This window comes from Crinia signifera, chromosome 2 (genome assembly GCF_055691185.1).
Source record: "Crinia signifera chromosome 2, ASM5569118v1, whole genome shotgun sequence".
Lineage (NCBI taxonomy): Eukaryota > Metazoa > Chordata > Amphibia > Anura > Myobatrachidae > Crinia > Crinia signifera.
In genome coordinates this window covers 195,833,597-195,846,376 of record NC_139218.1, presented here as the reverse complement: position 1 = coordinate 195,846,376, position 12,780 = coordinate 195,833,597, and the positions used below count along the sequence as shown (strand labels likewise).

Here is a 12,780-nt window from a genome sequence, read left to right as displayed (position 1 = left end):
TTATACCCTGTATATGGCACATTGGGGAAGTTAGCTGTGCATACTGGTACACATGACCGATCATCTCAGGACAAACTTTGTAACCATTTATACATCATGTCCATATTCATTGTTTTTGAGAGAACCATGTTTCAAACATTTTTTCTTATTGTGCATCATTTCTAGGTTGCTAGGCTGCTTTTGTCTGAGTGAACCTTTTGTGGCACTGTATTTTACCAACTATTAGATCTGTGTGTGTGTGCGCTCATTTTTCAATAGCCCGCAATTCTACACACCCATGGGATGCATCTATGTGCAAAGTTCCTCTTCCCACCTAGTAATGCCCATTCCGCTGTGGTTGAGAAGCGACCGAGATGCAGCCAACTGAGACTCTCTCTGTGATTGCTCTATACTGCACATTCAGGCCATATCTGTCTCCTTTTCTGGGAGACTCCAGATATTTTTGGGTTGTCCCACACCCACGGAAGAGTAGATGAATCTCATGCAAACTCATAGTATGGAGAGAAATTCACGCACAGTGCAGTACCGTATGGAGCGGTGGGGCTAAATATGAGAAATTTTACCATGTTCCGACCTAAAGAAGATAGAGCCTGCCCCTGCCCCCCCCCTGCCAGTCATTAGGTTGACCACTACATACAATAGGTTGACATGCATTCGGTGACATGGTCAAAATGTTGACACAAGCAAAAGCTTGACATGTAAAAGGGTCAACATGAGTATTTCATGAATTTTTTTTAAGCCGACTTGTTCTTACTTTTCCATGCCAGTGGACATAGAGGGAGAATTTAAAGTCGTGTCGAGTGCAGCGAGGCACCATGTCTAAAGCATGGCGAGCACAGAAAACTCATACATCTTCCATGTCGACATCTGACGACATAGACATAAAAAACAGGAAAATCTCATGTCGTCCTTTTCCCCTTCGACATTTTGCTTGTCCATGTCGACCCAACGCACGCCAACATCTTTGATGTGTCAACATTTTGCCTGTCAACCAACAGTGGTCAACCTATTGCCCGTCGACCTAGACACTGTCAACCTAATGATCCACACCCATAATTACTGTGTTACAGGGTTGTAGTTGAGTATTGCAAGCGGCTGTAAAATGTACAGTAATAGCCAAAATGAGTCTCACTCCATTATACCATTATATTTTGCAATTTTATAATTGCTTAGGACAGTCATTAGCATTTCATCCTCCTGGTAAAATTGCATTATACATCTATTTCTATGGTTGTGCTTATTTGCTTTTTTGTTGTGTGTTTGCCATACACTGTGTTTGATGTTCTTTTATATTCCAGTGAGGCGTTCAGTGGTAAGATGAAATCAGAGCTCTGCTGACATGCTGGAAACTAGTGTGGAAAAATGCCATTATCTCAGACATAAATCAGCTGTGCACCAGACTTTCAATGCCCCTAAAGGTGAGTTTGAAGGCATTCTATTTTGAGCTTTCCTTGAAACTAGCTCTGCTCAACAGGTGCCTGGACTTCCCTGAGGGTCATTCCGTGCCAAGCCTTAGGTGCGTTATAATCTCTATCCTGTTATGATAAATCATTCCACAGACATCCTCTGAGCCTTTTTCCTCTATAGCTGGCTCTAAAACTCACAGTTGTCCCACTTACAGTGTGGCAATACTAAATATGCTAAATATGTTTGCTATGTGTGCAGCTGTGTTAGACAAGTTGCGTTTTATGTGGATATATATTACTGCATTTAACCCAATTAATTTTAGCAAAAGGCAAAAATCACTGGTAACTTATAATTTAGCAGTATTTTATCCATCCCTAAAAAAAATATATATATTTCTTTGTTTTAAATGATTCTACCCTCCTTTTTTTAATTGCAGTTTAAACTAATTTTTAACCTAAATTCTGTTGATACAGGATGAGTATCCGTTATCCAAAGAATTTTGGGTAATTAATTATTCCATATTTTGGAATATTTTTATATTTGAATGAGGTATCTTGCATTAATGTTGTATAAACACATCAAACGCATGAAGGCCATAATTCTGGTTCACCCGCAAAGGCAAAATACTTCTCAAATGGACAAAACCATTTGCACTGCAGGTGGGGCAGATGTAACTTGTGCAGAGAGAGTTACATTTGGGTGGAGTTTTACTTCCAAGTGAGATCTATATTGCAGTGCAAAAATAAAGCAGCCAGTATTTCCCTGCACAGAAACAAAATAACTCACCCAAATCTAAATCTCACTACACATCTGCCTCAACCCCTCGCCCTGTAGTGCACATGGTTTTGTCCATTTGAGAAGGAATTTGCGGTACTTGTTTCCTAGCACGGCGCCCATCTTATGCCATTGCATACCACTAATTAAGGTATGCGATGGGACCCGATTTTTGGGTCCTAAGACCCGCACTGTACAATTTTAATATTGCGTCGCATCGCATGCCATTACAATGGCATGCAATGCAATGCGATTTTTAATTGTACAGGCACCCTGTAGGGGTCGCGGAATACATGTGAAGTAATCGGCATCCCCTTGCGGGGCTTGCCACGCTTCAGGCTTGGTGGCTCGCTGCGCTCGCCACACTATATAAAATCAACTTCACGCAGAGGTGGATAGTGGGGGTATAAAAAAAAGTCAGAGGACGCGTACCGCTGCGCTCGCCACGCTTCGGGTTGGCGTTGATAGTGGGGGTGGCGTTAACAACGGGGGTGCGTTTAGCATAGTAATCACCCATCAGGGTGCCTGTACAATTAAAAAATCGGGTCTGATCGCATCGCATGCGATCTGCTTGCATGCGATGCGATCGAAACGATGGCATAAGATGAAAATCGTGGGCGCCGTGCTAGGAAACAAGTACCGAATTTGCCTTTGCGGGTGAACTCACAAATATATTTTATATATAAAAAAGGAAACAATGTTTGGCTGACATCACCGGATTCTATCTACCTTTGTTTTGCCGCAAATTGGTGTCCAAAATCCAGAAAAAGCATGTGGCACTAGTGATAGTTACATGACTAACTTGCCACCATTGTATAAGGTAAATTAGTCTCTGATGTTTCCAAATGTTGGCAATTATTATGTTGGTAACAGCATATATTAAAACTCTCCTTAAGAAGAGCGTGCCAGATGTAGGCAGGGGTATAACTAATATTTTTAAGCCCCATAGCAAAAGCTTGTAAGGGTCCTTATGCACCAACCAATGGTGATAAATGTATATGACATATGTAACTTAAACAGAGAGCTCCGAGCCCCATAGCAGATGTACCTCCTGCACCTATGGTAAGTAACTGCAACCTAGCAAGGCAATCATTTCCCTCTTAATGGAGCAAAAGCTGCAGTGTAACTTAGGAGTAGTCCCAACCTGACTATATTACACCCGCCCTGTTTGCAATCAAATAAGAATTTAAATGATCTATTTAAAATACAGTAAAACACTGAAAACAGGGAGAAATAAACAGCCTTATAACTAGTCTCAGACATATGGAACATTTCAAGTTACTCATTGAAGTATTTTAATTCCTTTCTAATTATATAATTGTTAAGGATTTGTTTAATCCTACTAACCTCTAATTCATCTAGTATACAGTGCTTTGTAATCCACAAGATGGTTTTACTAAATCAGGTTAATAAAACTAATTTAAAGCATTTGGAGATTGATTTGGCGCAGTGCTCATCATTCAGTTCCCGGACTGCATTCCTTGACACCCCTTTCAACCTTCTGCGAGAGCCAATGTTTATTTCCGCCAGGACACAAAGCATCATTTTCATATTCTAGGTTAGGTAATCCTGAGACCACTTTGCAATCTCCTAATGTGCTGACATGGGAAGAGGATCTGGGTGAGGACCTTGTCTTTAAATCCTGGAATATATGTCGGCCAGTGAAGCAAAGACATCCAAGACCGTCAGTCAACTTGAAAATGCATATAAAATTGTCCATCAGTAATATTTACCTCCTGTAATGGCTTCCAGATTTAAAACCTCAATTATAACTTCCAATTTGAGTAGTTTTCCAGAACTGGGGATCTTTTATCACGTTCAGTAACAGTGTCACTTTTATTCCTAAGCATAGGGTGGGATGTTCTAATTAGAAAATGCAGTCAAAAACTTGACTGTAGTTCCCATATGTACCAATCTCTCGAATGCGATACATTCTGGAGCTTGAAGCCAGTGGGAAATTCCATTGTTATGTGGCATTACCCAATAGAAGCCTATTGGCTTCTGTTTGTGTTTTCTACTGAGAGGGATCCAATAGGAACCTACCCAACACCACCAGCGGCTGCCAATGCACATGGCAGAAGAAGGCCTAATTCTGGCGGTCTAATTCTGGCGGTCCTGCTGCAAATGACAGCTCTCATTGGGAAGGCTGCCCTTTGCACATTTCGGGATACATACCAGCATTATAAACACTGGTGTGAACACGATAAGTGGTGGGATGTATAACATCACGGATGCGATGCTTAGTAAATCCGGTCCATAGTAACTGAGACATTCCTCCAAGTATATCCTGTGTAATTTTGTTGTAAATCTGAGTATTATGCCCATTGGACCCCATTCAGGTGCTGTGCAGTACCAATTTTTTCTGTTTGTTTGTTTTTTGCGCATATGCATGACCCAATCAGATGTTTTTAGGGGGGGCAGTGGCCTCCATTTGTGAATGCACAGGTGTCTTGATGCCGTTTAGGGGGAGGAAAGAGGCCAGGGACCCCCTCCATTGGGCAGAGATTTCCTGGCTCCTGTGATGCCTGGCTTTCATGTTCCCAGGGTTACCGTAAGCCTTCTGATGGAGTCGCAGTGATCATCAGGGGAGGCACTACAGACCCTTACCTTGCCTGGGGAGCTCAGACCCCTAGATACACACTTGATGATTTGCACCTTCAATATATTTGCTCATTTTCTTAATGTGCTATATAAAGATAGTGGGCCAGAAGCACTAAGCTTCAAAAGTGATAAAATGGAGAGTGATAAACAACCAGCCAATCAGCTCCTGCCTGACATTTTTCAAACACAGTCTGTAACATGGCAGTTAGGAGCTGATTGACTGTCTGCTTATCACTCTCCATTTAATCAGCTTTGAAGCTTAGTGCATCTGGCCCAAAGTCTGAAAGAAGAAAAGGTATCAGGGTAAAAAGTGATTTTGTAAGGTATTGCCAACATTCATATAAAAAATGCAGCTCCTATTACCACACAAATAAACTCCTACAGTAATTCAAGTCCTTGCCGGATTCTTTTGTCCAGTCCTCTTGTATGTTCACTCGCCACTGCTTTACAATCTCCCCATATAAGTGTCCAATCAAGCTTTAATATAATATTCACCTAGATGGATAAAAAAAACAACCCATCTCAATAGATATTCCCGTCAGGCTGACCACAGCAACCTTATACACTCCAAAAAGGCAGTTTTAGATATTTTGCTTTAAGGTTATTAAAACAGAACAGTTATTATTTTATTACCTCTTTTAGAAATGCTATAACCTGGCATATGATAGGAAATATATATTGCTTTAACAGCCTTTTTAAGGTACAAATTTCAGCATATACACTTGAGCTATTGCTGTACAATAGGTGGCAGGGTAGCTATACAGTAAAGTCTTTCAGGAACCACATGTCTACATCATTCTTTGCAAAGGTGACTGGAACATGCTGTCTGCATAGTTGGAATTTCTGTATGCGGTAAGCTCAGACTGGAATCTATGTACGGTGACTCTGAGTCTTGTGTCCAGCTAAGAATTAAACAATAGGTGACCTTACAGAAAGGTGACCCTTACCGAGTCATGTCGTAAGCAGCTAGGAGCTTATTGCAGGCACCCTCTACAATGAACCTTCTCCATCCAATACCCTGGGATTTCTAATCTCATGCCCTTCTGAGTGCTGGAAATGTACATTTTATCCATTATACAATATACTATACCAACCGGTCTGCTGGAACACTGGCTTCTAGGTACTTTAGAGCAGGGAGTAGCTTCTCACAGTGTTCTATATAGAAATCCCACAACCGGCAGGGCCAGCCATGTAGGCATTTCTTTTGCCTGGCAATCATAGTTGGCATGTTCCCAACAGGAGAGGGGTTAATGAGGAGCCAGGAAAGGTAACCACGGGATGAAAAAAACATCTGCGAAAGCAGAGCCGCAGACAAACCACACGAAGGTCTGAACAGCCACAAAAATGCAATGGGCTCTGTGCTTGTTCTCTGTATCTACTCCAGCACTAGGGCAGGCCCTTATGGAGCTGGAGGATCATTTCCTTCAGTAGATGTACTGGCAGCAGTTCTCAAGAGGCAGGAGCTGGGCAATGCTGCATACAGTACAGTACTGAACTAGTTCAAAGTTACCAGATACAAATATATGCCTATGTTCAACAGAAAAAGCTTTAGAAGGTGGCATAGATTTCACTGCACCATACAGTATTTAAATCACATGTAAGATAGAAGAAGTTGGGATAAGTAATTTAAGACATAAACAAGCAATAGAGTTATGGAGAGTAAAATGGATAAATTAGTTTCTACTAAATCACATGGCAAGCAAAAGGCGTCACAGGATGTACAAAGAGGATCGAACATGGACAGGAATGGGGGGGGGGGTGTCACTCTGACCATGAGAGCTTACAATCTAGAAAAAAAGTACAGTGGGCCTAGTTTTCCATGTGGGAACTGGGTGTGAGGGGAGGGAGGAGGGGGAGGAGGGGGGGGGGGGGTATTTAGTCAATAAGGGCCTACTGTTGTTCCTGTAGGAGAACAGATGGTACGGTGAAAGGATTGCTATGAAATACCTTTAATCAGTGACAAATAATATTTGCACAGGTTCTGTGTAAGTCTGCATTTGACCTGGATTTAATTAGCTACAGAACCTGTGTAAACAGGGCTTGATTAAGGGTTCCAGACACCCTAAGCTAATACAGAAGTGCCCCATACCCCCCCACACCCCACACACATACACACACACACACACACACACACCAATTGTTTGCTCAAATTCAACAAAACATCTGTAACAGGCTTGGGACTCAGCTCCATTCATATTGCTGCTTACCGCCCTAGTAATGATGGCAACGGTGGCAGTAGCATCAATCACATCCTTAGCCATGGCTCTCATAGGATCCCCTATTCCCAGCTTCCTTGCCTCAGTGACACCAGCAATCCTGGCACCTATGCTGCTCCCACAATTCCCAGGGAAGTTCTCATGATACTTTGCCCACCCTAAGTCCAGTGGCATTAGGAAGCACTCCTATCCCAGGGCCGCTGACAGGGAGGTGCTGTGGGTACAACTGTCCCGGGCCCCGGCCTCTGGAAGGGCCCGGGCAGCTTATTTTGCCCACCGCAACCCTCTGCTGTGCTGCCTGCACTGCGCTCGGTGCACTGAACGAAGCACAGGCTTCTTCAATGCAGGACGCCAGGCCAATTAAATGCTGCACCAGCTTTTGAGCCAAGCAGAGCAGCTGCCAGTACACAAGCTCTGACTGGCTCACCAGTGGAGGGACCAGGACTGGAAATCAGTCCCGGGCCCCAAAATTCCTAGTGGCAGCCCTGCTAGCGTACCCAAACCTACACCCCCCCCCCCCCCCCCCCGCAGTACCCAGCACTCCAGGCTACAGCCTAATCAGCCTATTGGGTGATCAGGCCCTGTGTGCAAACCATGTGTTCCTGAATAAAGGGGTTGTATAGCAATGCCACAATGGAGGAACAAGATCAAATATTAGAACATTTTGTAATAAACACAATGTCAAATTCAAATACTTGGTACATTTATATCTACAGCACCAATTTACCATTCAATATTTGCAAGATAATATCCATTTTCAGGGAGTACCAACAAATATTAAGAATCCCCAAGAAGTATTACGGAGCGATCCCACTCGGCCAGCCCCTGGTGACACACGTGCTTACGGATTGCTGCTCATGCGGATTGGCTCCAGGGGACCCAAACCAAGAAGCAGTCTGACAGCATAAGCTATTGCACTGCTTCCAGCACTTCATCGGGACAGGCTCTTATCATAGATGTCTCCGTGCAAGAGAAAGATGGTGGATTTTTGTTACAAAACAATAATTATCAATTGCAAATTATGCATAACATCACATTAAAATGTGGATTGCAATAAATATTCCCCTATATGAGGTAAAGTGTATGGAAATTAAATAATACAGTTTTGTAATACAGCCATGGAAAGTGTCCTTGCCTCTTGTGGGCACAGTTTGGGTATGTTAATGGGAACTGTCAAAGAAACTTTGGAGAGACACTACTCAGAGGCAGCTTGAATATTACATGTACTCCCAGCTGGCACTCATCTGATGCGATATTTCTTCATCCTATCCTCACCCCAAATACACAAACTTTCCAATAAAGTATTACTGATATCTGGAAACTGTCTGGCACATTCATTTCTGCTACCAACACAGTGCAGTCAGCAGGGGGCCAGCACTAAAAGCCAAGAGCATCTACAGTATGTGCGTTCTGCCTTGTCAGACACTGCATGCATCATTCTGAGCACTCTTCAGAGGCCTGGCCAGCAGGCTGTAGTTCCAGTCAAAAGCACCAGAGACAATATTCACATTGAATGAAATTTCAGGAAAATTAGAAGGGACTTCCGACAGTCTTATCACACACGATTATGGGCTAGATTTACTAAGCTTGAAAAGTGATAAAAGGAGAGGAAAACCCCCATGCTGGACCATCATTGGCTGGTAGGCGTGGCTAAGTCCCGGTCTGGGGGTGGAGCCCCAGATGTAAACAGAACACCGGACCGTGGGAAGAATGCTGCTGGGCACCCGGAGAAGCGCTGAAGACGTCCGGTGAGTATGAATTCTCTCCACAGGCACCCCAGTGGATTCTACTGGACAAGGGGACCGATCCTTCGTGGCAACATAGGTAAGTATTGGATGTATGGGCTCCGAATGTAATAAAGTTTTACTGTCAGTGTGTTTGTGTACTTTTTTAACTATTTGTACTACTGTGGGACTACAAGTCCCAGCGGGCCCTTTATTGCCCCACATGCTGGGACTTGTGGTTCTCCAAGTCCCTGCATGTGGTGCAGGCTTGCTGGGACTCATAGTTCCACAGCAATATACAATAGGATTTCAGCTATTTTTTACACCAATCATCAGCTCGATGCCCACAGCCCAGGGGTATCGAGGACAGCCCCGGGCTTCAGCATGGGCAGGTAAGTTCTGGAGGGGGGGGGACCCCTTCTTTGGGGGGGGTCCCCACTCCCCCAGGACCCCTGCCCATGCTGACCGGTCAGAGGGCTGAATGCTTTGGCCGGGGGGACTTGTATAAAAAGTCTCCCCCCGGCTGTGGCATTACCCTGCTGACTGGTTGGGCCCGGTGCTGGTTCTTGAAATACGGCGGACCCCCAGTCATTTTGTCCCCCGTATTTTGGGAACCAGGACAGGCCCTTGAGCCTGGTGCTGGTTTTATAAAATGCACGGAACCCCGACTTGTTTGTTCCTGTGATTTTATGAAACCAGGACCGGCTCTTTCAGCCCGGGGCTGGTTATGCTCTGGAGGGGGGACCCCACGCCGGTTTTTTTTAATTTATTTTTTTTACCCAAAATCGCATATATGAAAAAGCGCACATTTTCATGACTGAAAATCGCCCGAAATCGCGGCAAATCGCATTTTTTGCCGCTAATTCGCATCTCATTACATATGCGAATTCGCTGCAAAAAACTTGATTTTTAAATGTGCGATTTCTGGCGAGTTTGGAACTCGTCCAAAAATCGCAACCTATTACATTTCGCCCTATGCCTCTTTATTCTCAAATGACCCCTTCTTTCAAAGTAAACCGATCATCCGTGCAAAAGATACGGCTCTTTTCACGGACTGATCTGCTGGATCCCAGCTCTCGTTAGTGACCCGTTTTTCCCATCTCTACTGTCCGGACACAACAGGTTCTGTTCGACTTCATGATGCTAAAACGCAATGTGCAGCCTTTTGTGTGAATCTGCTGCATCCTGCAATGTGTGGCCACAGCCTTATAATAATCTAGCTTTTTCCCCATCAATTACATGTACTGTTTAGCTACCGATTATTGTTTCTTTTCTTTGTTATTTTACTAAAAATCTGACCTTACATATTTCAAGTTATTAGTATTTCATTCACTATTCACTAGCTGCCTTGTTACATCATTTATACCACGTATTGATTAACCATTTGTAAATGTATCCAGTGTGGCTCACCTGTAGCTGTACCTCTCTACTTTCTTTATCTTCTTTTTTTGTCTGGACTTCAACCTTGGTGCTTTACCTCTGAACCTTCAAAGTTGCCAGTACCTCTTGGCAGCAATATACTCCACCAGTGCAAGTTAAATCCCTCACTCTTTGCCCCTTAACATGTATTCCATTTATATATATTTTTCTTTCAGAAAATATATATTTAAGATATCAGAAAAATGTTAACCCCTTCGGTGGTATGCCCGAAAATTTTCTGGGCAGAGATGAGCTGCCGGTGCATGCCACTGACATGTAGGTGTGAGCCGTTGTTACCCCCCTAACAAAAAAAAATACCCGAATGCACCCAATTGCCGCAATACCCGAGCATTCAAACATGCCTGAACGCAATCAAACAAGCTAATACCCGAGCGCCCGAACAGACACTCCTCTGAACCAAAATCTTTTTCACCTGCTCATTGGATTTAACATAAGCTCCTTCTGCTTTCCACATGTATATTTACACTCTCTCTCTTGCTAAGATTCAAAATACTTTCCATTGTTTACTGTGGAACACATCCTGCAGCACTTCAGAAAACGTGGAAAGGTTTTCAGTACTTTCGTCTACTGTGGATAACAATGATTCAGAGATTACATAGGGGGAAGGTGAGTAGCCAAAATATTCCCTCAGCTCTACTGTTCTTTTAAACTGTAGGCCAAGTAATCCATTTTCTGGAACATCAGGCCATAACGGGGTTATATTATGTAGCCAAACTTTGGGCTTTGTTCCTTAAAGGGAAATTTAACATACATGACTGTGTTATTTTGGTATGCAGCAATTGCAGTGACTAAGCTATTAGCAAAGTTAAATAATTTGCAAAAACAAAAATATATATTTTTTATTTTGTCCTACTGATAATACAGTGAAAACAGTTAGGGTTGTGTCTCATAACAAAAATTAGGTATGTGCATCGGACACTTTTCGGGTTTTGGGTCTCCATTCGTGTTTTGGATCTGGATTGGTTTTGCTGAAACCATCCTTCCGGGTTTTGGATCTCTATTTTTTTGGTTATAAAATCATAAAAACAGCTAAAATTACAGATTTTTTTTGTTTTGTTCCTACAGTATTATTAACCTTAATAACATTCATTCCCACTCTTTTCCAGACTATTTTGAACACCTTTATAGCTCACAGTATTGTTTTTAGGCCAAAAGGTTGCACCGAGTTAGCTGGATGACTAAATTAACCGACATAAGTGGGCAGTAAAAACATGTGTCTCTTCTAGGAGTGGCACTGCAGTGGCAGACAGGATTGCAGTTTTAAAATCTGTGCCAAAAAATGCCCCAAAGAGCACATAATGCAAAGAAAAGGAGGTGCAGGGTGGAATTGTCCTTGGGATCTTTCTCCCACCCTTATTTTGTATAAACAGGACATGCACACTTTAACAAATCAATCATTTCAGCAACAGAGTCTGCCACACGACTGTGGGTGAAATGATTGGTTTGTTTGGGCCCCCACAAAACACGCTGCCAATGCTCAAAACAGCACATATTGCAAAGAAAAGAGTTGCAAGATGGAAATGTCCTTGGAGTCTCCAACCCACCATTATGTTGTTTAATCAAGACATGCCCAGTTTAGAAAACAGATCATTTCAGCGATAGGTGGCCCCACTGGAAAAAGCTTGCCAATTCTCATGCTGGGCAACAAAACCACCACTTCCATATTTGATAACTTTTCACATTATGGGGGTTATTCTGATCTGATTGCAGTAAAAATTTGTTTGGAAAATGGGCAAAACTATGTGCACTGCAGGTGGGGCAGATGTAACATGTGCAGAGAGAGTTAAATTTGGGTTGGTGTGTTGAAAGTGAAATCTAAATTGCAGTGTAAAAATAATGCAGCCAGTATTTACCCTGCACAGAAACAAAATAACTCACACAAATCTAATTCTCTCTGCACATGTTACATCTGCCCACCTGCAGTGCACATGGTTTTGCCCATTTTCCAAAAAAATTGTACTGCGATCAGATCTGAATAAGGGCCTACGAGAGGAAGCAAACGAAAGAGGACAGTGAGGACAAAACAAGCTGCCAATGACACTAAGGGCCTTATTCTAGTTCACTCTTAGAGGAAAATTCCTTCTCAAATAGACAAAACCATGTGCACTGCAGGGGGCAGATGTAACGTGCAGAAAAAATTAGATTTGGGTGAGTTATTTTGTTTCTGTGCAGGGAAAATATTATTTCTACACTGCAATATAGATCACACTTTGAAGAAAAACCCCACCCAAATCTAATTCTATCTGCACATGTTACAGTATATCTGCCCCACCTGCAGTGCACATGGTTTTGTCCATTTGAGATGGAATTTGCCTCTAAGAGTGAACAAGAATAAGGCCCTAAATAGCAAGGAAAGGCTAGTGGTGTGTACACACTGAGATTCCCTTGCTATTCGACTATCTACATACAATTCAAACAATCTGCATTCGATTTGCACTATATAGTCATTGCTGCCCTGTCTATCTGGGTTTCGATTTGTGCTGTCGCGGGAGCGTGCATCGGGATCGCAAGGTAAAAAACCTGTGCGATCTGCATACGATCTGCTTGCGATTTTGACTATATAGTCAAAATCTAATGTCAAATCTCACCATGTGTACACAGCATAAGGCCTTGGCATG

At 42.9% G+C, this 12,780-nt stretch overlaps 1 protein-coding gene across 2 annotated transcripts in view; it reads right to left on the bottom strand.

Moving 5' to 3' along the window:
- Positions 1-12,780, bottom strand: part of COL8A2 (collagen type VIII alpha 2 chain) — a 174,884-nt gene that overhangs the window by 45,160 nt on the left and 116,944 nt on the right. Inside the window, exon 3 of one of the 2 annotated variants that reach the window (XM_083173516.1) lies at positions 5,146-5,277. The exons of the other annotated variant lie outside the window; for it this stretch is intronic. The gene's annotated coding sequence lies outside the window, so the exon portion shown is untranslated. The remainder of the gene's footprint in view (positions 1-5,145; positions 5,278-12,780) is intronic. 2 annotated transcript variants of the gene reach the window in all.